Here is a 24,328-nt window from a genome sequence, read left to right as displayed (position 1 = left end):
TAGCTGGATTGACATATTGCTATTTATGGCTTTTTAAGTCATGTATATTTATGAGTTTCTAAAATGGTGTGTCCAATTTCAGTATGTATTCAATGTCCAAATCTCATGAATTATAAAGTATATGTTTTAACACAAATGATTATTAACGTACACAAGAAAAATGCAAGTAATATTTTGACTGATTTCCTGTGGGAGCTGATAAATTCCCTGCATATATATTTCTTCTTGAAAACTTCTGACTTTCATAATTCCCAGGCAGAATATTTATACCCTTGACAAGTAAGGCAAAACATATTTGACACTTTTAAAACCCATTTACTTGCCATTTTGAGAACCTCATCTTCATTAACAGAAAAATGCCTTTTTTGTTTTTCAGCAAAAAAGGTAACTGACCTGACACTAGAAGAGGAAAACAAAATTCTCCTTACTATTATTGAATCAATATTTTTATATCTTTTAAGACTGATTTTTATGCCTCACTTTCATGCATTTTTGCTCAAATAAATTTTGAACTCAAGCCTTCAATGGTGTTATTTAGTTAAGAGAAATAGACAAATATTTTCCAATGTCTCACTGTTTTCTTTGTTTAAACTTTACTGGGCTTATTTATCATGCACTTGAAATTATTTGTGTTATATAAGCATATTAAATGCTTTATATTAATTAAGAAATTGCAGTGTGCTGTCTATATTTTATTCTAAAAGATCAAAACTACATCCTTTCTATTTATCTAAATTCCACTCAGGTGGTGTTTCTATCTGGGTAGAGTTTCTAGTGTCTCATAAGGGGTAGACTCACACTTCAACCATAGTAAATTCAGTTTAAAGTTCATTCAGCCATGAGAGACAAACCCCTTGGGAATCACGTGTTGTTAGTTCCAGGACTACTTTGGAAATTGTTTGAAAATGTTGCTGGAGATGGACTGAGGGAGCACCCAGGGCACAGGAGCTCTGGGCAGTGGGGCACGGGCAGGGGGCAGAGCCACCGTGGAGAAAAGGGTCTGGGAGGGGAGAGGATGTGGAGCTGTGCTCAGGAATCCATCTGGGAATGAGAGGATGGAAAAAGGATGGAAACTTCCAGTGTCTGAAGAAAACAGAATATAATCAGGGTGAGAATTGTTAGAGAACATTAAAGTGTAAGAGCCTTGTATGAGTGGCAGGTGAAGAAGTTTTGCTTTTTTTTTTCTTCTAAAGATGTATCTGGATGGTTTAAAAACAAAAAAAAGCTTAAAAAGTCACTGCTGCTTATTTTGGAGACTGGGGCTTAAAAATGTTTTAAGCAAGAACATTCTCAAATACTTGTGGTAATTGTCGTTGTGAGCCTCCAGCTCCATCTCTAGATATCAGCCAAAAATACCTGAAGAACGTTAATAATTCTAATTTTTTTAAGATATTTGGGTAAGAAAAGAGTTCTGGTAAATACTAATTTTGATAAATGGCTAAAATCAATTAGTGTTTCAATTCCAATAGGAAATATATACTTACTTTTCTGCTTAAATTGAGCTAAATTAAGGCATTTTTACATGCTATGACATATACACAAAAGTTTCAGGAAATTTGCCTTAATTTCCAGGTAAGAGAAATCTGTAAAGCATTTCCTTGTCAAAACTTTGATTGTGGTATGGGAAGGAATGCAGGTGAACACAGATTAGCCATTATTGAACTGGGCAACAAGGAGTGGTTGAGTTTATGCTTACCATTCACTGCTGCACTAACACAGAAATTTGGGCTCTTCTAATTAACAGCAGTGTAATTGTTAGGGATCCACACAGTAATAAAGCTGCTTATAGGGTGGCTGCTATTAAAAAAAAAATAAACCTTGGAGTGAGTTGTAAAATTATTTGTCTCTAAATTACATGTGGGAAAAAACCCACATTTAAAGCAGGCATTTTTTCTAGTATTGTGGATAACCTGTCTGAAAAAGGTTTTAACAGCCTAGGTTTAAAAGGAAGTAAATTATAGTACAAGCAGTGACACCTGTAAATGTGAATATTTAGGATACCTTTAATGAAGAGCAATAATTTAAAGGCATCTGGCTACAAACCTGAGTTGCAGCAAGCAACAGATGTTATTGAACCACTCTACAGTAAAACATATGTTGAATTAATTGCAGAAGAATAAACATAATCATGATAGTAGAAGACCTAGTTTTCCAAGGTGAAAAACTTAACTAAACAATCAAAGCTTTTTAAAATTTATTTAGTTATATAACTAAATCATTCAGATAATTTCTGGTTCAGTCTAGCAGTTTCTACTATGAACTTGGCTGTTTACATACAGAGAATCAGGAAAAGAGCATAAAATATTAATTCAAATCACCCATATATCTTTGGTTCTGGTAGCATTTGCTGAGCACCAGCCCTGTTACATCACCTGGCTGAACAGTGCAACTCTCCTGTCCTCCTCAGTGATGTTTCTCTGTGTACATTGTAAATCTCTACATTTCTACTTCTATTTTCTTCTGTAAGTGTCAGCTGGAAGAAAATAACTGGTTATTAAGGTATTCATGATTGAGTCTGACACAGGGGCAAAAAAGCACAAGTAAAAGCATTTAATTAGGCATATCCTTGACTTTGTGTGACTGATTCTCTGCAGGTTTATGATATAATTGGGTTGATTTTCAATCTTGTCTTGGGAGTGGCTGTGATGTGGAAAAATCCCTTTCCTAAATCTAGTGCACAAGTCAAAATGTACAGAATCTCTTTCTCCACGATCCCTTGTCACAGATACATGCTAAATACTGTAAATATCAGGGAAATTTCCAAGATTGGCAAGTGTAAAGGACCTTAACACTCTCTAAAATTCCCTGAAAGGAGGGAGCCAGGTGTGGGGCAGTCTCTTCTGAATATGGGATGGGTTTAGTGGTCTGAAAAATCAACTGTTCTACTAGAAGAGTATGATACCATTACCAGAGGAATAAAACTGTTCCTGTTCCAATTCTTCTGGCCAAGCTGAAATCTGGGATGCCTCACTCCTTTGTAAATCTTTATTTGACCTTTTGCTTTTTTGCCTTCAGGGGCTTAAAACTGAAAAATATATTGTAGGGTTATTATAGGTACCAAGTAATAAGAAAATAACTTTGGAAAACTAATGGCAAAGCCACATTTTGAGGAAACCCTTCCACCCATTGTGCAACCAGAGAGAGTTTTGGTTGTTAGACAGAGAAGCTTGGTGGTCCCATGGATGTAGCTGGTAATTTTTGCTATTTTACTCTATAACTCTCCAGATCCTGCCCCAGAGAACACGAGCTAGTGCTGCTACATTCACTGGCAGCTGAGTGAAGATCAAGTGCAGCCACTCTTCAAGGGAGAGCAAAAACACTCTGGATCTTACAAGTGATATGTTACTTTCAATTTTTCCAAATACATATTTGTCCTACCCCTGGCATTTGCAAGAAATCTCTTCAAAGGAGGAAACTATTTTGCCTGATGTGGCATGCCTCAAAGAAAACACAAACTATTTCTACTTTTTTCTTCCCGTTAGATACAAGTTATAATTTGCAAAACAGTCACATGGCATACTGCCATGTCAATCAAGTTTTTAAAAGGAGATTTGATTTAAAAACTGCTTCCTTAAATCATGTGTCTACACAGGCCTACACATCCATGCTTTCAATGAAATTAATAGTTGTCAAAAGAACAAAACACGCATTATCTGTTCCTTACACTGACTTGAGCAATAATGAGTACTCTTACAAAGAAAGACTCCAGAAGATATGACAGACAAGAAATCTTTTGGTTTGGTTTGTTTTTTTTTAAATCACATCAGGAGCACTGAATATGAATTAAAACTTGTTATTGTGTATAGAGAGAATGAAAAGTCTTGCAGAATTAAAATCACTTATTTCAATTTATATTTGTTTCCATAATTTTGGGAGAACAGAAGGGTATAGGGGAGAATTTTCTTGTCATGAAATGAAGTTTTATATGCAAACACAATATATTTGAAACTGTCAGAAAGATCCAGCCATGCAAGATGATTTTAAATATGTGGCTAAAGAATTTTGTTATTTTCAATACAATTTCTCCTATACCTAATGCAGAAAATATTTTTTCCTGGGATATCAAGGGACAGTGTACCACCACCTTTGCTGACTCTTCCCTGATCCACAGAGCCATGAACTCAGCTGGAGCTTTCCTTTGTGAGGTTCTTACTGATATTTACAATTCCTACCTGGCTTCTGTCTGCATTTATTGCTGAAGAGTCCTGTCCTGAGTTATCAGAAAATTAAGCCAGACTGTGTTGCAGATTAGATATTTTCTCCCAGCTTTGAGTTCAGTTTCATAGTGCCATCTTCTTTCTATTCTAATTTTCTTAACTCCTCAGAGCTTTAATTCAGCTGCTACAGGTGTTTCCTTTTTTCCTCTTATCAGATCAGTTTCAAATATAAATGCTCCTGCCGTATTTGATGTTATCACACATTTCTTTATGGATTTCTTTTTACTAGTTTATCTCTTTTTTTTTTGCTGAAATCTCTGGAGAGTTTGAAGCCAGTACAAAGATAAATTATTTGGGGCACCCAGGTTTGTGTTGCATTGAACAGATAAAAAAGTCTGTTCCATTTTGGGGAAAAAAAATTACATTTACAGCTAACCAGGATACTTGTTCATAATTCTGAAACCAGACAAGATCAAAATTAAGCCACTTATATCTCATAATCTGTGTCTCATTGCTGTGTGCCATGGTTTATTTTTAAAGTGGTAATTCACATTAACTGAGAGCACCAATGCCTGAATGCCTAATGCTCTGTACAGAAGTAGAGCCATGACAACATTTTTACCCAAAATCTAATGCTCTGTACTAAATGAAGGACACAAATTTAGTCAAGCCCCTTTTCTTCTCTTTTTTTCAATGACTTTTGAACTAAATATTGTGCAGCTTGTGAATGGTGTCTTGAGACTGACCCAGGAACTCCACACGTTCCCAGGAGATGTTCTTGAGTCCCTTAGAGCAGCTCTGCTCCCTGCCTGACTGAATCCACTCCAGCAGGTGAAATTCATATTTCCCTGTAAAACTGCCCCTGTAAACATGCTGACTGCACTTCCAGCTGGAAGTGAATTCTAATGGAGGAGATAAAGGTAAACTTCTGTAATTTTCTCACTGCAGAAGAGTGGGTTATAGAAATATGATTATTTTTAACCTCTCCAACAGGCTCCAGACGACTGCAGCTTGTGCCATGTGAAACTTGTGATAAATGTCATTGGGCTCAGAGGGGCTGCCAGGGGCATTTGTGATCTAAGGTGCCAGGTTCTGGCTTTACGTGCATCTAAAGTTTGTTGGAGCCAATGTGTTTTTCACGGACTTCAGAGAGTTATACATAAAAACAAAAAAGCACAAAAAAAATCTTAACACTTGTTCTGTAAACGATTAGAGATGAGCCTGTTCATAGAGAGTGATGTCCTCCTTTTACCCACATCTGAATATTCAGCACTAATCTTCTTACTGCTTATACCTGCCTTAAAACTGTGTTGGAATATGGGAATTTTGAATTATGAATGCATGAATATTATGTTAAAAAATTAACTTTGGGTAAGTTGTCTGTGAAGATGTGCCATGAATAAGAGTTGATGACAAGATTAATTAGTGTCACTGCAAGTTGTGAAAGATGCAAAAAATAGGTCAGAAAAGAAAGTAAAAATAAAAAATATAAATAAAGAGAAAAATCTCATTGTACCATTTCACAGAAAATTACCTTAGCTGAAGCACTGTTAATCTTGAGAATGTGAAAATTGTTGGTACCAGCTGAAAACTAAGCAGGGGTCCAGCTGGATTCTTGTCCTGTTTCACAATGCAATCTCTGCATCCAAACTCTCATTTTTGCAGCATGTACCATAAATGTTTTTTCCTCCTTTTTGTCCTCATAGGCAGACGTAGACATCCTTTATTGCACTGCACTTTAGATTCTGTCCAGAATTTGGCTGAGGTTGCTTTTGGCTTAGCCTGTCAGAAGGGGATATCTTTGGTCAGGCCATTCAGTTTTGCTTTAGCTTTTTTCTCTGTGGTGATCACCAATAAAAAGAGGTCACACAGTACCTGGATGTTTTCCTTTCTAAAGGAAATCCTTTCTAGTCCCTTCTATAGGGAAGTGGTTGACCTCTCTTTCTGAAGCTAGAATCTAAGTTCTCTAATTTTTTTGCCATATTCTGTCCTTACAATATTCCTGATTGCATTACGTGGTCATTTCTTTTGCACGTTATCCTGTAAATCAATTTAAATAGCACACCTTTGGTTGATCCTCACTCCACTCCTTGTAGTGGTCTGAGATTCTGTAATTATAAAGAGCCTCTGGAGCATAAATTCAGAGAGGAAGACCTATTTTCTGTGATTTTGTTATTATTACAGGATTGCTAGTGCTGCACATGTTCTCCATACATTGTACTCTATACAAAATATCCTCAGTGTTCCATGCCCTGTCAGTACAAAATGTAGTATAATAGAGTAAACACAATAATAAGTAAATAATTAGTGGGCCTGCAAATCTGGTTCACCTGATATTTGCCAAGTTAGAAAACTCTGTCTTACTCCAGAGCTCTGCATTCTGGAATATTAGAATAAATCTAAATCTGTCAAAAAACCCTCTTCCTACTTACTGAAGAAAGTTGCTTTGATGCTAATTCCTCTTTTACTTCTCAAGAAAGGATTAGCTCAGGGTCTTGAAAGTGAAAAGGAATCCAATCTGTCAACTTAGGGCTTTTTCAATGTGTAAATTAAAAGAATTTTTCAATGTGTAAATAAACAGATCAACTTCTTTATAAATTTCCTTACAAATTTCCAGTGTGAGTGGTTGGTGTCTTTTATGACATTTTGTTTTACAGCCAAAATTCAGCTGTTGGTTTTTTCTTTTGGTTTGGTGTTTTTTTTGTGTGTCTTGTTCTGTTTTGTTTTGTTTTGTTTTGTTTTGTTTTTAAGAATGACATTATAAACTCTATACTTGGGTAATAAGGACCTATGAATGTCTTTATTTTCTATTCTGTAATGATTTCTGGAGGAGTAACTGAGATAAAGCCATATATTTTAACAGCTGAAAACAATGTAAAATATATGGCAGTACTGATGAAAATTATGCATGTGAGCTTCTTCAGACTAACTGCTTTAAGGGCAGCTCTCCTTCCATCTCCATCCAGATAAAGTGACTTCATTCCATGGAGTGGAACATTGTATTTTCTTTCCAAATTTCTTCATGTGTCACAATCTTTTTGTCTCTCCATCGATTACTGAAAAATTAGATGAGGGAAAAGAACAGTTCCATCTTTATAAAATATTTGTTTTCAGGCTGGTAAAAGTTTTATTTGTCCATCATTCATCTCTGGGCATTAATCATTCCTTAAAAATTATTTCCATTCTTAATGCTGGGTGTAGACATGATGTTAATGTCTCCTGTACCTTTTTTGTGATTTGGGAACATTTAAAGTCATTTAATATTTCTAGAGGGAATGTGTGAAAAAAAGTTAAGACTGTATTGCCAATTAAATAAATAAAAACTTCCAGAAGTCTTGAACACATAATTGGCCATTAATTTTGTGTTATTCTACTTTAAGTTCTTTTTTCTTGAAGATAATATACCCTTCCTTGAAGCTACATGGCAGATCACTGCCTGCCACTGAAAATATCCACAGAGCAAGTATTTGTTTCAGCCAATATCTGGAATTGTCTCGTGTTTCCATCAAGCTGGTGAGTGGAGTACAAATCACAGGGATGCAGGGAGCAGCATCAATAAAACATCAACAAAAGGGGATGGGGAAGGACACACCTGCCTTCCACTGAAAATTCTCTTCTGATTTATTTGCAGCTACAGGAGAAATATTTTAACCATGTCTAAGTCCTAGAAAGACCTTGTCAGTTCTGTAATCTGTCAGTATCCTCAGTACAATTTTGAAGATCATCATGTGCACAACTCCTGTATTTACATGCAAGAAACCACCTAAAAGATGACAGATATAACTTTATTGCAGCAGGACATTTTCCTTATATGATAAATTGAGTTCCTTTTTTTTTTCCAATTCTCATTTTTTGGCCTTTCTAAACATCAATAGACCAAGCTGTCAGTGGTTTCCCAGAACATATTTCTCATATTTCTGTTTAAATCTTCTTTTTTCTTTTTCCTTTTTTTTTTTTTTTTTTTTTTATTTTTTTGATATAACTCTATGCTGTGAACTTGCATTTCTAGTGTGTTGTTTTTGATAATAAGAGCCTTGACCAGGATTGGGCAGGCATAGAAAAACACAAGAGAGATGCATGGAGGGGAGTTCATTACTGATGGGCACCCTGAGACAAACCACTGAATATCTCTGAGAGTGGTAAATTTGGCTTTATTTTTCTGCCAAATCTCAAATCACTGACTAAATTTCTGTGAACAAGATATTTGAACAGCTATATCTGCTCCTGGAAATGTAATTCTTTAAAGCAAGATGAGGTCATCTGTTCTGTTCTCATTTTCTCAGCCTAATATTTTCACTTGTGATGCAAATCTCTTTTTTTTATGTTATCTTTTATTTTCTTCTACTGACAGTTTTTTTTCTCAAAAGTAAGAAAAAAAATGTACCATCACTTCTTTGTCACTTTTTTAGGTAACCTCTGTAGTATGTAATAGCAGTTTAATGAAAAAAACTTACTTTCTTTTCTTCTCCTTAGTTGGTTTGTAATTTGCCTAGGTATATTGTCAAGTCAGTCCAGTATCCAGCAGCTAATATAAATGAATGTGACAAGTGTGATTTATGACAATTTGAGCAAAGTTTTGAAGTCATTGTATGCAATATTTCATCTTTTTTTTTTTAGCACAGCAGGGTTGAAATATTCTCCAGAGTGCCTTGCAGATTGTTTATTGTTTGCTTGTTTTTGAGCAAGACCAAGGAAACAACAACAAGGAAAAAAATTAACTACTTTGGTCAGAAAGGTGAGCAAATGGGACTTGAAAATATACTGCAGAAATATTAGGAAGCATGTGTTTTTACTAGCTGTCAGGAAGAATTATTTGAAATTCTTACTTTTTTCCCTTTTTTTTTTTTTTTATGCACTCTTTTGAACTTTCTAGAAACATGAAACAGTTGTGCAAACTTTTCATGAGTGACTGCAATAACTTCTTTCTTCAATAATCTAAACCACCCCTTTTTTATTTAAAAAAATCATAGATTTTTATAGATTTATTTTTATTTAAAAAAATAAGAACCCCTTGTCCTATTGCAAGTCCTCCTCAGCAGAGCTGTTCCCAGCCTGTGCCCACCTGTGTGGCTTGTCACAGCCAGGGACTGGACTTCTTTATCCACCTGGCACCTGGGGGCTGAGATCACCAGTGAACACAACATTTTCTGCTGCTCCTCTTCTTCCAGTGTTACAAATTCTGGCACAGTGGACAGGAATCAGGATTGGTAAGGAAGGAGAAGTTTGAGTCTAGAAGGATTTTGCCAGGCTTTAGGCTGCAGCTGTGGGAGCCCTTGGAGACACACAAAGAGACAGAAAAGTGTCTCTGTACCCAGCTCTTCCCTGGAGGGACCTTTGGGAAAACCTGCAAGAAATAACAAAGTCATATTTTGAGACAAAGATTTTAATCTGAGTAGTTAGCAGTACAATCAGACCCTTCCTAAAAGAGACAACTGGCATATACCTTTTATCATTATTAGCAGGTTCTTAATGTCCAATCCTGAGGCGATATTTTGATTATTGTTCTTTTTACCATTAAAGATCATTTTACACATCTCAATTCCTTTAAAGAAAAGAGGGCAAAAATCAACATTGTCATTTTCAAATGGGAAAGCCATGGCAAAAAAAAAAGTGAAATAGCTTGTCCTAGTTTGTACAGAAATCTGAGTGTTCCCTAGTGATCATTAAGAAGGATCCAGACTATTCTTGGCTAATGAGGACAAAATATGTTTTTCTGGATGTGGCTGAGAAAAGATCAGACACACTTTGTAAAAAGGAAAAGCTCACTAGATATGCTCCTGAATCAGTGGTGTGACAGAACAAAGTCAATTAAAGAAATCCTTGTTTGGAGGATATTAGTTAAATTAGGAGCATGAATTACTTTCAATAAGTAATGACTGGGATATATTAGGGGAAAAATGCAGTCAGTTTATAATTGTCCTAATCTAACCTTTCAAACTTAAGGTTATGCACCAGTCTAGACAGATTTATAGTAAGTTTGTTTAATTAATGTGGAGCACTTTTTTTAAGTATTTCACTGTTCCCCATATCTTAACTCGGTAGAATTAGTGGAGGATTCTATTAAGCCATGACTTTGCTAATGTAATTTGATGGTTCAACATCTCAGTGTGCCTAGTTTTCACTATTTGTTCTGCTTTAAAATTTGACATGATCAGTCAGATCTTAGAATTCTAATTATGCAATGAAGAATAAGACTTCAATATTTCAAGTCCCCACAGAAAAAGCCAGTGGGTATGTAATTAAAAATGAGAAAAAAGGTCGACCTACTTTTTCCATTTAGTCTAAACTTCTAATTGATCTATCTTTATTTCTTTCTATTGATCTATTTATCTGCTTATCCAGTCTGTCACTAATAATCTTGACCTTATTTTGTGTTGATTGATTATTTAAACTAATTTCTAGCCTGAATGATGGTAATTTAATAATGTGAGCCAATTAGAAGTTAAATAGAGTCAATAAACCACTCTGTGACATCAGCAGGAGAAACATTGAAGTACTACTGTCTCATTAGACCTTTCAGCATTTTATATTAATATTTTCAGGACTGAAGTAAAATGAAGGTGCTACTGAAACTGGAAAATACTTCATGACATGTTATTTTCTAGCAATCAACTTTTTCCAGCTTCAGAAAATAAAAGGCAGGAATGGCTGTTATTTGTTCAACCTCAGCAGGCACTCTCCATCTAATCAACATCTAGTATGGGGAAAGACATGTTTGCATTCTCACTCCTGTTTTCATCATATCTCTGATGTTTGTTTTCCAGCTGTTTTGCCTTTCACGTCTAAAAGAAGGAGCCTGATCTCTTTGGAGCCAAAGATGTCATAACTCAGATCCGTGTAATCCATGGAGAAACCACCATTTGCTGAGTGACTGAAATATTTTTCCCAGGGAAAAAAAATTGAAAAATCAGTGTTTCTGATGCTGAAAATATTAGAGGAAGTGTTGTTTGGAAGAGAGTGAGAAGACTGATTGGTGATCACTGCACTTAAATGTGTCCTCCACTGAGGTAGCATCATGATTCCATCTCATGGGTACATACAAATATTGGATCCACGAAACCAAATGGAGTTGATTCCATGCCTTCAGCTTGCTCAGTTACCTTCATAAGATTTTAGCATTTAAATGGCTTGATGATAATTTTGTATAACATCCTTTGCCAATCTCTGGTTCCTCCAGTGAATCTAAAAAACAATAAAATACTCAGAAATCAGTTTTGTATCCTGAAAGAAGCAAGATTTTTGAGGCATGTTTGCAGATGTTTTTAAGGATATTTTCCTAAGCTTGGTATCATGGGGGAAGGGTTGCTGCCAAGTCCCTCTTCCTTACTGAACACCTTGTGGAAAAGCTATTTTATTATCAATTCCATGGGCATTCCTGGCAGAATCTGAGCTCTCTTAGGTTATCTTTTACAATTTTACATGCTTTTAGTCCTAGATCAAAAGTTCCTTTGGTCTAAGCATTGCTTGTATTGGATGAATTCTAACTATGGTTTCCCACAGGATTAAGTATAATTTTTTGTTCCTGCCTCTGGATGGTGGCAGACAATTCCTGCTAGAGCTAGCCCCAGTGTAAGTGTTAATAATGGGCATTAGCAGTGTTCTAAGCTTCTTGTTTGCTTTCCTGTCAGCCCTGTCAGATGTTGCTCTTTTGTTTTGGAGTTTATATTGATTCATTTCATTCCCTTCCTGATAAATGAGTCCTAGGAACACAACACACTTCATTATGGCTTTAGAAAATAAGCTTCTGTGAAGGTGCTAGATACTGTCCATGTGACATTGGGCAGACAAAATAATCCTTCTCCTAAAATCTTTGTAATTCTTTGTAATCTCTAAACCTCCTCCTAAATTCTACTTTTCCAGCTGGATGGACAGGGCCATGGTGCTGGCCTGCCCCTTACCAGGTTCTGATTTAGAGTTGTTGGCTCTATTCTTCACATGTCCTTTCTCTGTGCCAGAAGAGATTAGTTCTGCTGGCTCCTATGTAAATCCAGATGTTTGCCACATGACTAATTCTTAGTCTGAGGCCTGTGACACAGAAGGGGATGGATACAGCCTGTCAAGACCCAGCCTGCTGGAATCCTGCTTACAATGACTTCATTTTAGGGGAGCAGGTAATGTGAAGCATCAGGACCACAGACATTTGCTCAGCAGTGCTCACATCAGTGTCTGCACAACACAGACACCTCCTGACTTCAACTCTTTTATGCTGGATCTTTTTTGAGTTGAAGCTGTCTGAATTGTGGATGGGATGAACAGAAAAAGTGAGAGGCAAAGCTCTAGGCCAGCAGTCTGAGCCAAGGTAACACATGCCTTTCCTCCCTTTCAAAAAAACCTAAACCATCAACCCCTTCAACTGCAAGGTGCTGCCCCCTTCAATTGCAATTGCTGGGGCAACAATTTAACAGCCAGCTGTGGTCAAAGCCAGCACTGGACTGCATGAAGGGATGAGAGAGAATACAGGAATATTGTATGGTGCAGAACCACATGATATTTGCTCACTTTAGATTATTGCAAAAGGTACTTTTTTAAATCTGTCGTGAAAGCAAAACCCTAAGTTGTGTCAAGAGGCAATAAACAGTTCATTAATATTGTTAATAGAAGAGTTGGAAGAATGTCTATAAAAGTAGGACAGGATGGCAAGGAGGGTTTGATCTGGTAAAAAAAAAGTTATGTGAGAATGTCATTAGCAACACAGTCCTGTCCTCCTTCTCTAGTCCAATTAAAAAGAAGATAGCTTTTTAAACAAAAGCAGTAAATATTCTTCTTTCTCTCCCACCCAATCTGTGCAGTTTAGCAGCTGAAAAAGAAACCTAATTTTTTCATCAGTTGTCATTCACATGCCAGAACCTCATGTACTGTTGGTGCACTATGACCACACTAGAATCTTCTGTCCCTCAGGTTTGGTCTAAAGGAAATTAGACAGTACCCAGAAGTATTTGACACTCTTTTCTAAAGCTCCTAGATTGACTGTACAATGTTTATCCATTGTGAAAATTGGTTTTCGTGGTGTCCTAAGGCATTGCCACACAGACTTTGTAGGAAAAGAAAATATTAAAAATCAATAACAACCATCCAGATGGTCGACAAAATCATTGCTGAGAAGCAGTGACATCAAGGAGATTTGGTATTCAAGAGCCAAATTTTTTTGACCAAATCTTCCAAAGTAGCTACATCTCTAATTTATTTTAGGCACACTTTTGCCTTCTTAAGATCTACTGAACCATGGGATAGTCCATATCTACCCTTTGAGGGAAGAACCCCAGTAAAATGCAGTTTTCTGAGACACTTCCATAGCTGAGTTTACATAGGCACACAAAAAAAATTGTTTCACAGTTCTTGTTATACTACATAATAATCAACCATCCTGCAAAGCATTCCAGATTCAAAGAAATAAAAGAGGTTAGAGAGGAGAAAAGAGGGACAGAAATGAAGGTTGAGGAGGGAATAGAAATTTTTAAAAATGGAAAAGTTGAAAAAATGCAGGAAAAGAATGACAGTAAGCAGATGATAATTCCCATGCATTGAAAAGAGGAAAGGGAAAGAGGAAACTTTACATCTGCTGGAAGGATACTCCCCTTTTTCCTGTGTTGTTTTGTTTGGAGTTTTCTTGGGAAGACAGTTTTTTGGTTTTTTGGTTTTATTCACAACCTATTCCACAAATTGAAGGTGAATGCAGCTCAAAATGAAACCGCCATTTGGGATTCTATAATCTATTTTCAATCTTTTTGCCAAGCTCAAAAAGCTAGATCAGTGGGGTAGGATTCCTTAAGAACAAATGAGTTGTCCATTTCCCTTCCTCCAAAATCTGTTACTATTTTAATTTTATTTTCATGTAGGGTTCTCTTTGCATTATTTCTAAACCTGCTTGTGAGTAGATTTGCAAAAAGTGAAATAAAATGTCTGGAGATTCATTTAATGAAGTCCGTTCATGAATGATAAAAGGCATTGGATGTGAGTCTTCTAATCAGTGGAGTTTACTCATAATATTCAAGAGTTCTTCCAAACAATTTCCTTTTAAAAAGTTTTTTCTGACCAGGATTTGTGTTTATATTTAAAAAAGCTTTGATTTAATTTCATGTTGTTACTGTTCCATAATTCTCTTCTTGTCTTTCATGTTGAATTTTAGTTTTCTCTACCTTGTGCTTAAAAGAAAGCTGTACTTATTTAACTGGCAGCTCTTCAGAGCTTAGAGACTAAATTGCCTTGGAAACTAGAAGTTTATGTAAGGATAATGGATTTCAGTTATTTGACAGCTCAGCAATCTAATGAAATAATGACTGATATAGATTCTGATTATATATAAATTTATGATTTGTTAAAATTTTATTTCACAAGACTAGATTAATGATTAAATATCAAATTATCTGCAGATTTTAGTATTTTGGTTTGTTCATCATTCCATAGATACAGATAATAAAATAAAAATCATTATGAGAACTTCTTTAAAAATTAAAAGAAAATTACATATTGAAATCCAATCCTGAATTTTGCATGGGACATGTTTAAACTGGGTTATAAAATATTGCATATTTAATCTCTCAGAGAAGAAGCTCTCAGTGATTACATCCAGGTTGCTCAAGTTCAGCATTCACAGATGATATAAAAGCACCTGGAGTCCCCCTGACAATTCCAAAGATAATAGAATGCCAGAGATCACCTCTAGGTCGGGATGGCTCCGTGTGGTGGAAAAGTCTCTCCTCCAACCCGTGCTTCCAAAGAAAGGCTCAGCAGTCTCTGTTGTTGGGTCTCAAGGCAGTTTATTGCAAGTTATCTCAAAGATTTTCTTCTGGGGCTGCTGTGGTTTGCTCACAGCTCAGGCAGAGGCACACACACACCCTGACATCCTCTCTGACCCCGACTGCTTCTTCTCTCCCCGCCAGGGCTGCTGCTGTCTTTTATATGGTGCATTACGTGTTACATGGTTACAGTTTTCCCCAATGCCTATTACCTATATTAAATGGTGATTTTTCTATCTTTTATATGGTACATTACGTGTGACATGGTTACAGTTTTTCCCCAATGCCTATTACCTATATTAAATGGTGCTTTTCTATCTTTTATATGGTACATTACGTGTGACATGGTTACAGTTTTTCCCCAATGCCTATTACCTATATTAAATGGTGCTTTTCTACTCTAAACCAATCTGTGAGTGCCAACATCACCAAGAACATGGAGGTAAGGAAGAAGAAAGAGGGAGGACAGGGCAGGCCCAAATCCCTCCATCTTAAAACCTCTGACCCCCATGTGCAAAACTAAAACCCCCCTGTACAGGTATTAAACCCCCCTGTACAGCACTAAAAAATTCTTCCCTTTACTTTGCGACTACTTCTACTATAGTATCTAAACTTTTGTGACTTCTTGCTCCTCCTGCAAGGTTGGTAAATCATTCCATGGCTCAAACCCAAAATCCCAGCTGTTTCCAGCTGCCTGCCAGGGTCTCAAATGCTTCTCACCTGGACCTGGAACCTCCAAAAATGTCTGAGGGACACTTTGAGTTCAGACAATAGAACACCTCCACACAGCATGGGTACCATCGCTGCTGCTGGGCTTGTTTGGAAATTTAGCTGTTGCTCTCCATCCTGGGAACCAGAGCTCTGTGGAGAATCTTCAGGGCTTCCCCAGCCTGTCCTGCTGGGCTTCAGTACTCAGGGCTGCTGAGAGGCATCAAAGAAATTCATTTTCTCTCCTGCAAAGTCCAGGCACTCCTCCTGGCAGGTGCTGTGATGGGGAACACACTGGGCTGCTTTCATGCTGCAAGATGCAATTCCTGTGTGGTAACTAGAGAAAGGAGAATTTGGTAGTAGAAGCTGGGAATCTTGGAAGGGGGTTGGGAAAAGAGCAAAAATGGTTCTTTCTAATAATTATTTCTAAACAAATAGGCAGTTCCTAGACCAATTGGGGGATTTTTGTTTTATCAGTGTGCCATTTGGTGTTATTTCATTTGGCCAAGCCAGCAGTTTCTTTGAAAGGAATACCTGTGATGGAAGGTACAGTTTGTGCCCAGGCACACACTGATGACAGCTTTGCATTTTAAAATTTTCCACCACGCTTACACAATTTTAAAATTGATTGGCCCTGCTATGGTTCACTTCCTCCAAGATGGAATTATTCCCAAAAATATTTGTGCAGTGATAATACTTCTAGATTTAAGCTTTCAACATGCACTTCATCACTTGAGGATTATACAGGGATTAAAACAAATTTCAGGTGAAATTATAATGGAAAAACTACATTTTCTGATTTGGATATGCTTTTCTTGTTGCTGTCTATTCCTTGAGACTCTTTTCCCTACTACAAATTTAAGCCTATGTGGTGTTTTATTTTGCTTTCTGTAGTACAATATGCTACTAATAATGTTGTGAGTTTTGATTAAAAGGTGAGTAGTTTGGGCAATATAAAATGTCTTGAAAACTACCATATTTATTCACAGGGCATACACACAACTGGACTGCTCTCCAATATCAATTCTATGTAGTTTTTCTCATATATATTCACAGACATCACTCCTTCTTAGCTTTAAAACTTGACCCCAGCCTTTATATCTCACTAATGCTATTGGGCAGAGGTTTTTATCATTGTAATCATAAAGAGCATGGTTGTGGCAATGCTGATTGCTGAACAGGAAGAGACCACCACTTATTGGAGACCAGAATATGTGTTTTTATATTCTGTTATAAATCAGAGACCTGGGGGTGCTTTGTTCAAACTTTGCCAAAAATGCTGCCTTTCCACAGAAATATACATTTTTTATTTAAAAAGAAAGGAGTTGATATTTCGAAAATCTTGAGCAGGGATTTGTAAGCTTTATTCACAAATGGCTGCTTAAACACGAGAAATCAGGTTAGGAATGCTATATAACAAAATTCATCTTCAATGCAATGCCAAAATGAAATTCAACCTCTCAAACAAGGACTTTGCAAACCTTTTACAGGATGTGTGGGACCTTTGGGAGAATCTGGGAAGCCCTGGCTCAAAGCACATGGAAATAAAGGTAAATTATATTATTCAGGTTTTCTATACTGCCTATCATTTTCAATGAAGTTGAAGATGTGACAATAGCACAGACAAGATAAAGAAAAGTTCTTAACAAATTCCCTTGTCAATACACTTTTCTTGGTTAAAATTCAGAATGGCAAATTATGTGGAGGAACATAGCTCAGATGCCCTGTCAGCTAAAGCCCACCTGGGCTGTCTGCATGCCAGCTGCATGAAAATTAAACTTTTATTTATCACTGTCTGCAAAGGAAACCTCTGGTTTTCCATTACACAGATTATGTCTTGTTTGGGTTATTCCATGCACTTATCACTTGGAGGTTACAAACAGAGCAGTAATGAAAAAATACATCAGATCTCAAGGTAATATGCCAGAAATAGAAGTCAGATCTCAGATCAGTGTCCTGTCTGTCCTGTTTGCTGGACCCTGAAAGCATGACGCTTTCTGGGAGGTGGGGTTAAATCAGAAAAGGAGCGATGGGAGAAGCAATAAAAGGAGCAATAAAATAAACTGGGTACAGATTCTCTGTACCTCTGCTCAAGATTCATACCTGACTCTATAGCTGATGAATTCTCTAAGGCCAGGACTGCCAAATGAACCTTGATTTCCATGTGAAAAAAAAAAAAGCAGTATAATGCAGATTATTACTCTATTATTACAGCCCAGTAAGCTTCCTCCCTTCCACTCAGGTCAGATTGATTCTAAGGAGAGAGCTCCTCCTGTGTGTTGTTCCATTGCTGCTGTAGAAACCACAACAATTCAGAGGAAAACTGTATTAAAAAACAAACAGTATTATTAGGTGAAATTAAAGGGCTATTAAAAACTAGGAAGGCAAACTGGACTTCCTCTAACTTAGGCAGTAATGTTGGCTTTGTGTTTGTTGCTGCACACTGCATCATCTCCCCTGCTTCAGCAGAGAAGCTTAGTTGGGTGAATGTACTGAATGCAAATGTCTCTGGGCTTTTGGGTTTAAATCAGCCATTAGCACTGCCTTTTATTTTATCCAATTAACATTTATACACTCAGGAAAGGAATATTTTCTTAACCTAGCAATAGGGGTTTATATTTTCCTTTTTACATCCTCAAGTACAGACAATAACCACCCTAATGAGAGTTGAGGGATCTTTTTTATTTGATGCATTCTGAGGGAAGAGATTTCAGTGGGAAAAATGATTGGTGATGGGTGATTATTGTTTCTGGAAATTTTGCTGCAAGACTAGAAAGACAAATAACTGCTAAAGCCTGCCACATTCCTCAAATAGTTATCTCCTGTGCTAAAGGGACAACTGCTGCCCCACACAAATGAAGAGCACAATGATATTTAAAATATAAATTTATGCAAGTTATGTCCTTTAGCTTCAACTGTGTGCTGGAATGAGTCAGCTAGTGAAGAATAAGGTTTAAAGGAACTTAAAGCACCAGAGCATGTGGCAGGACCCAATTCAGCTCAATGAACTAGCATGCTACATTCAGAATGAGATCTGGATTATTTTGGGAACGCAGCTGGGTCCCTTATGGACCACAGGCTTGAACCATAGCCTGAGAGATGGAAATAGCCTTGCTAATAGCAGTCCTCTTCTTGTAGAAATAGTCACTGGAGGTGCTTTATATTGTCCCAGGTGTCTGCCTGGATATGGTTATACCCCCATGTGAATTTTAGAAGGAAGCAGAACAGGCAAACCCCACTCTTTGCCCCAGATTGTCCTTTTAGCTCTCAACACATCAAGCCTCTGGGCAGTTGCTAAGAAAAACATGCAATTCCCACAGTGTCTCAGTGGCCCTTTTGCCAGAGAGGGTTAAAACCATCTCTTTCACAGGAACATAGTCAGATGTTGTGAGGAACATATTGCAGACCAGAAAAATAGGGAAGAAATATCAGATGAGCAAAGATTTAAAAAACCCTGAAGCCCTACACTCCACTATATCACTGATAAAGAAGCATAAGATTGCAGTTTCATAAACTTTCTAATTCTCTTAGGAAGATTACTGGAACTTTCTCCTCTGGAGTTGCCTTTCTGGTGACATCTGTAACAAAACAAAAATAAAGCTTCAGTTCTCCCTGAAGTGCTTGTAGGTTAAAGCTATAGCTCTCCCTCCCCATATCTGATGAATAGAGAATGCAGCAGTATTCTCAAATTTCTTAGTGTTTATAGACACAATGATTCACCCTTCTAGCTGCTGGTAGTTGTGTGATAATTGAAGATAAATCTGAGATTCTGTGGAACAATGAAGAAGCAAATACTCCTGAGCATCTTTTGAAAGAGAATTTTTTTCCCCCAAAGTATTTTGTTCTCATCAAATGCAAATTTAGATGTTTGTGTCAGAGATCACAATCTGTATGCTGTTTATTTTAAGGAGAAGTCTTACAACATTCTTTTCTTTGTAAAGACTCAGAAGCAGGAGATGAGAAAGTGCACGATTTTTATCCATGCTTGTACCTACCCACATTTTGCAAAGTGAGAGTTCTCATTTTACTACAGGACATACAACTCTTCCTCTGTGTTTTTCATCCCCATAGAGTGGTGACACCTCCAGCAATTCACCTCATGCTTCACAGCCTCAGTGAAAGGTGGGGACGCTTGCTGTTGGTGCGAGTGTGAAAATGAAAATGTTACATGAATGTGGCTTCTGTGTGACAGCCCTTAGCTCATCCCTCCCCACTCCCAATCCCACTCCCATCATCCCTCCCCACTCCCAATTTTGTCTTCTGGAGCAGTCAGCACAGTGCTAATTATCTTGAGCCAAACCCACATAAGTATTAAGGTACCTAAAAACTAGAAACTTGTATTTACAAAAGTGAAAGTAATTAGGCAAATCCTCTAAAGATTTTGACTCAAATTTCCTAATTATTTCACTGATGTCTCTTTTATAAAGTTTTCTTGGGGCTTTTGTGGATATTGCACTTCTAAATATCTAGCTGTGGCCATCCTGCGTGTTGGGGTGTGCTGCTGTGATGGATGTCCAGTGTGAGAATTTGGTACCTCTGTGGACAAGCAACATGCTCTACCACGGATTACCCATTAATAACCATTCAGTACCCAAGCTTGAGTAAATCCATTTTCCTATTTGTCTTCTTACAGGCTGGGTCTCCAGGCATTGTGCAATCTCCACTGACAGCTTAGGTTTGACACTCACGGAAAAAAACAGTTTGAACTTTTCACAATTCCAAATCAATTTTCTCTATCAAAAGTGTGATTTTTAAAAAGATAATATATTCCTTTTTGACTAATCCTATTGTTCTTTGTGCAATGGATAGAAGCAATTGAAATATCCTGCTTTATGTTTGCATTGTCTGTTGAGGAGGAAACACCCAAGAATTGTTATGTGAAAATGTTTCCCTGGGGAAGTAGAGTCACACACACTTTTTTTTTCCCCTGTTCTGAGAAAAATCCCTAAGTAGTCTGTCCAGGTCATTTTCCACAGCCAGCACAGCTCCTGACACGTGTTCTTTCCCCCTAGGCAGGGGACACAATAACTCATTACTGCTGCAGGACTCTTCCTTGGTGATTTAGTCAAGTTGCCATCTGACTCCCTGATTAATTCACACAGCTTCCTCACAAACTCTTCCTTAATAAGGTGACAGAGTTCTGGCTCGGCAGGTTCCCCCTCTCTAGCAGAATAATCCTAGGGTTTTTTGCAGCATGCAGGCTGCTGGAAAATCTCCTGGGTCAGGACAAGCTGCTTGAAAAGTGACTTGGCTGCATGCTAAAGCCATGGTGGCTGTGTCTCCTGCTGTCTTGCAAGGAGATTGCCATGGTAGTGCAGATAGCCTCTTTCAAACCCTCTCTCCTTGCTTCTCTCTCACTGAGCAGCAGAAACACTTTTTCAAAGGCAAACATAAAAGCTATTAAACAGAAAGGGAAAACAGACCACCGAGGTGTGAGAGAGAGCACCTCCCAAGTCACAGATCAGTGGCCAAGTGCATATGTGTAAATCATTTAGGAGCAATTTGTACAAAAATGCCCACAGGTGCCACCTTCTAGAAGCAGCCACTGGTCCTGCTCTGCCCACTCTGCACCTTGGTTTCATCAGCCCAGCAGTCCCCATGGCACTGCAGCACTTCATGCACAGCCACTCGCCCAGGCTGCTCCTCGTCCTTCCCTGCAACCTCTCCAGTCTGTTTTCACCTTTTGCCTGGCTCTCAGTTGGTATCTCAGCACATCTCTTTGAATTTTCTGTTCTTTATCAGCAGCCTTCTCCCTCATGGCCAATTTCTGTTTCATGGTAATATGCAGAAAGTGGATATATAGGTAAAAGAGTTAATTAGGAACTTTGAATGGAATCTCTGAAGACCCAAGTTCTGTGGTTAGGTTTAAAAGGGGTTTTTGTCTCCTGAATATAAATCTGACAAGATATAAACTTTCATGGCATCTTAGAGCACTGAAAGAATCTGTTTCCTTTAAAAACAACAGAGTTATTTTTAGCTATTTTAAATAGGGGATTGGGCAAGATGACCCTAATTTCCAACCTCAATCACTCTGTAATATTTATACATCTGGGAAAGAAAATTCCCTTCTGAGGATCTCTTACCTTGTTACTGTAATAATCCTGACAAATTTATCTCTTCTGCTTTGTGCATGTTGTAATTCTGTCTGAGAGAAGACAAATTAAACAGTTCCCACGTTTCACAGAACAAATAAATTGTGAGGTGGGACTGGGAATGGTGTAACACCAACCGAATGCAAAGAGTGGGTCTTGCACCAATTATTTACTTAATTTGGAAGGAGTAATTTTCACAAGTTCTAGCAGATGTGAACCTGCTGTGGTGCAGGCTCTCAGTATTATTTTTTATCTCCTCTTTTGTATGAAATGTGCAAGACGAAATGGTTTGTTGTTTGGAAATGGCCATTTGACATGAAAATATTTCCTCCTACAGTTTAACAATATGTTTGAGAAAATCTTTTCAAAAACATTTGAACAGCAGTTAGCAACTCAAGACTTTTATTCCTATCAACTTAAGTAATTCTGTAATGTAATCAGTCAAGGTATGGGCAGGGGTCAGGAATGCAGTGTGAAAACACACAAGTGAGAATCATTGTCCAAAATAAATGCTAGTTACATAAAACATGAGAAATAGACTTAGTAACAACTTCAGTGTTACAACACAGTGCTTAGAGTTAATGAACAACATTGTGTTATTTATGAATTTTTCAGTTCAGTGTCTGATCCAAAGAACTATGGGAACAATACTTTGAAAGGGTTTCCTCCATAAATACTTTTTTCTCAAAAACAAATTTGAAGCTTCCATTTATTGTTTTTGAAGGTTTTTTTTACTCAGTTTGTAATTGAAATATTTTTGTACTCTAATTTAAATTATTTTAAAATTGCAGGTTGAAACACTCTATTTATAACATGCAAACAGAAATTATTGCAATTATCCAATGGCACCTTTCCATGGCTATCATTTCTTTCACCATAATTGTCAACAAATATTTTGTATGCAGCATGGAGCAGGATATTTAACACTTTTCTAAATTGTGCCCTCTCTTCCATGTATCTATTGCAGAAAAAATATCAGATTATAGTCACTAATATAAGCCAGCCAAAAGATTGAGGTTTTGCTCCTTCCTACATTCACCCTGTTCTGTCACTTCCCACATTTCAACAACATCTCTGGTGATAAATGAGAAAACAAAATCTCTGCAATTTCAGAATAAAAATAGAAGTAAATGTAAAACAATAGAGGCTTTTGTGGAAGATTAACTTGTGTGATTTATATTTCAGTTGTAATAAAAGTAGATTAGAGAGGGTGGGGGTGACATTGGGATTGCTTTCTCTTCAGACTTCTGCTATCTGGAGCCTACAGAGAGTCACTTTTGAAATACTGTGGAGGAAAAAAAAAGAAAAACACAACTGACTATAAAAGATAATTCTCTTTATAGTTATCCTCACCATTTTCCTGAGCTCTGATTCTGAAAGTAAGTCCATTGGTGATGAACAATTGCACTGTGCATCATTTGTTGTGTTTAATTTCCCTCCCTTTTAAAAACATTTATTTTTAATTACAATTCTTCTTATTATTATTAATTCTTAAAATATTTTATTTCAATTATTAAAACGTTCTCATCTCAACCGACAGGTTTTCTCATTTTCACCCTTCCTATTCTTTCCTTCATCCCACTGAGAGGAGACTCAGTGGGCAGCTTTGTGGTGTTCATTTGGGGTTATTCCACATGATCAGCATTTTCCTGCAGCCAGATTTGTTCCATGATGGTTCAGTGCAGTGGCTGGGTGGATAGAAGGTGCTGCAAAATATTGTTCTGTGTCATTTCTGATCTCAGGTCCCAGTATTATTCTGCTTTCTTGCAGTGTGTATAGCTGTTCTAACTGGAACATTTTCAATTAATCCTTGCACTAATCACCAAAACCCAAAGCGTTTTCATTTCTTTGCAGCAGTATTTCTTGAACTCCAGTGAGGAGGCTCCTGTCTCTTATCACAACTCTCTTTTCCTCTCCCTTCCTCCCACTCTAACCCCTGCAGCACCTGCACTTTTTATTCCTGGCAGCAGCTCTGCCCAGCTGGACAGAGGGAGGAGAATTAGGGCTGTTCTCTGGAAGTGGAAGGCAGGGTGGTTTTTGTGACTTGTTTAGGACCACTAAAGTGCTGTGAAACACAGCCTGAGAAACACTGTCTAGGAACTCATCTCTGATGATTTACTCTACAAACTGAAACATACTTGCCTAAATCCACTAAAAACAGTCTCAGACTCAGGCCTAATTTTGCAAAATCTTTTTTCAATATATTCTTAAGCTAAAATTTTTATAAACATCACTAAAATGCTAGCCTGAAATGTCAGCCTGAAATGTCACCTGGTCTTTCATTACCATCACCATTTTGTATCAGGTTGTGTTGACTTTCATATCTCAGTAACAATATGGATGTTATCCTCATTTGTCTGCAAGGCAAGAGAAAAATGAGAGTTAGAAGTAAGCCAGACAAAAACATTTACCCTTGCAAAGAACACGGCAAAGAGATAATCAGAAAATAAATATTTTTCAAATTAAAGTTTATATTTGATTGGAAAAGACTGACCTTTATTACTTTGACATGTATTTTTCCCTATCTGCAAGAAAGCAGAAAAGTGACTGGTGAGACAAACATTTAATGTATCAGAAAATTTACATTTAATTTGTAGGTAGTGTTTTTTTCTATTTTTTTTATTTTTATCACTTC

The 24,328-nt window shown here is 37.2% G+C and overlaps 1 long non-coding RNA gene across 1 annotated transcript; it reads left to right on the top strand.

The window, feature by feature from the left end:
* Nucleotides 1-2,574: 2,574 nt before the first annotated feature.
* On the top strand, nucleotides 2,575-23,284 carry LOC146763288 (uncharacterized). The gene is made up of 3 exons (XR_014952456.1): nucleotides 2,575-8,892; nucleotides 10,922-11,164; nucleotides 17,092-23,284. It is a non-coding gene; the product is annotated as an uncharacterized LOC146763288 (long non-coding RNA).
* The last annotated feature ends 1,044 nt before the right edge of the window (nucleotides 23,285-24,328 follow it).

This window comes from Lonchura striata, chromosome 4A (genome assembly GCF_050655825.1).
Source record: "Lonchura striata isolate lonStrDom1 chromosome 4A, ASM5065582v1, whole genome shotgun sequence".
NCBI classification, from domain to species: Eukaryota; Metazoa; Chordata; class Aves; order Passeriformes; family Estrildidae; genus Lonchura; species Lonchura striata.
The sequence above is the reverse complement of the archived record's forward strand: the minus strand, read 5'-3'. Positions and strand labels throughout refer to the sequence as shown.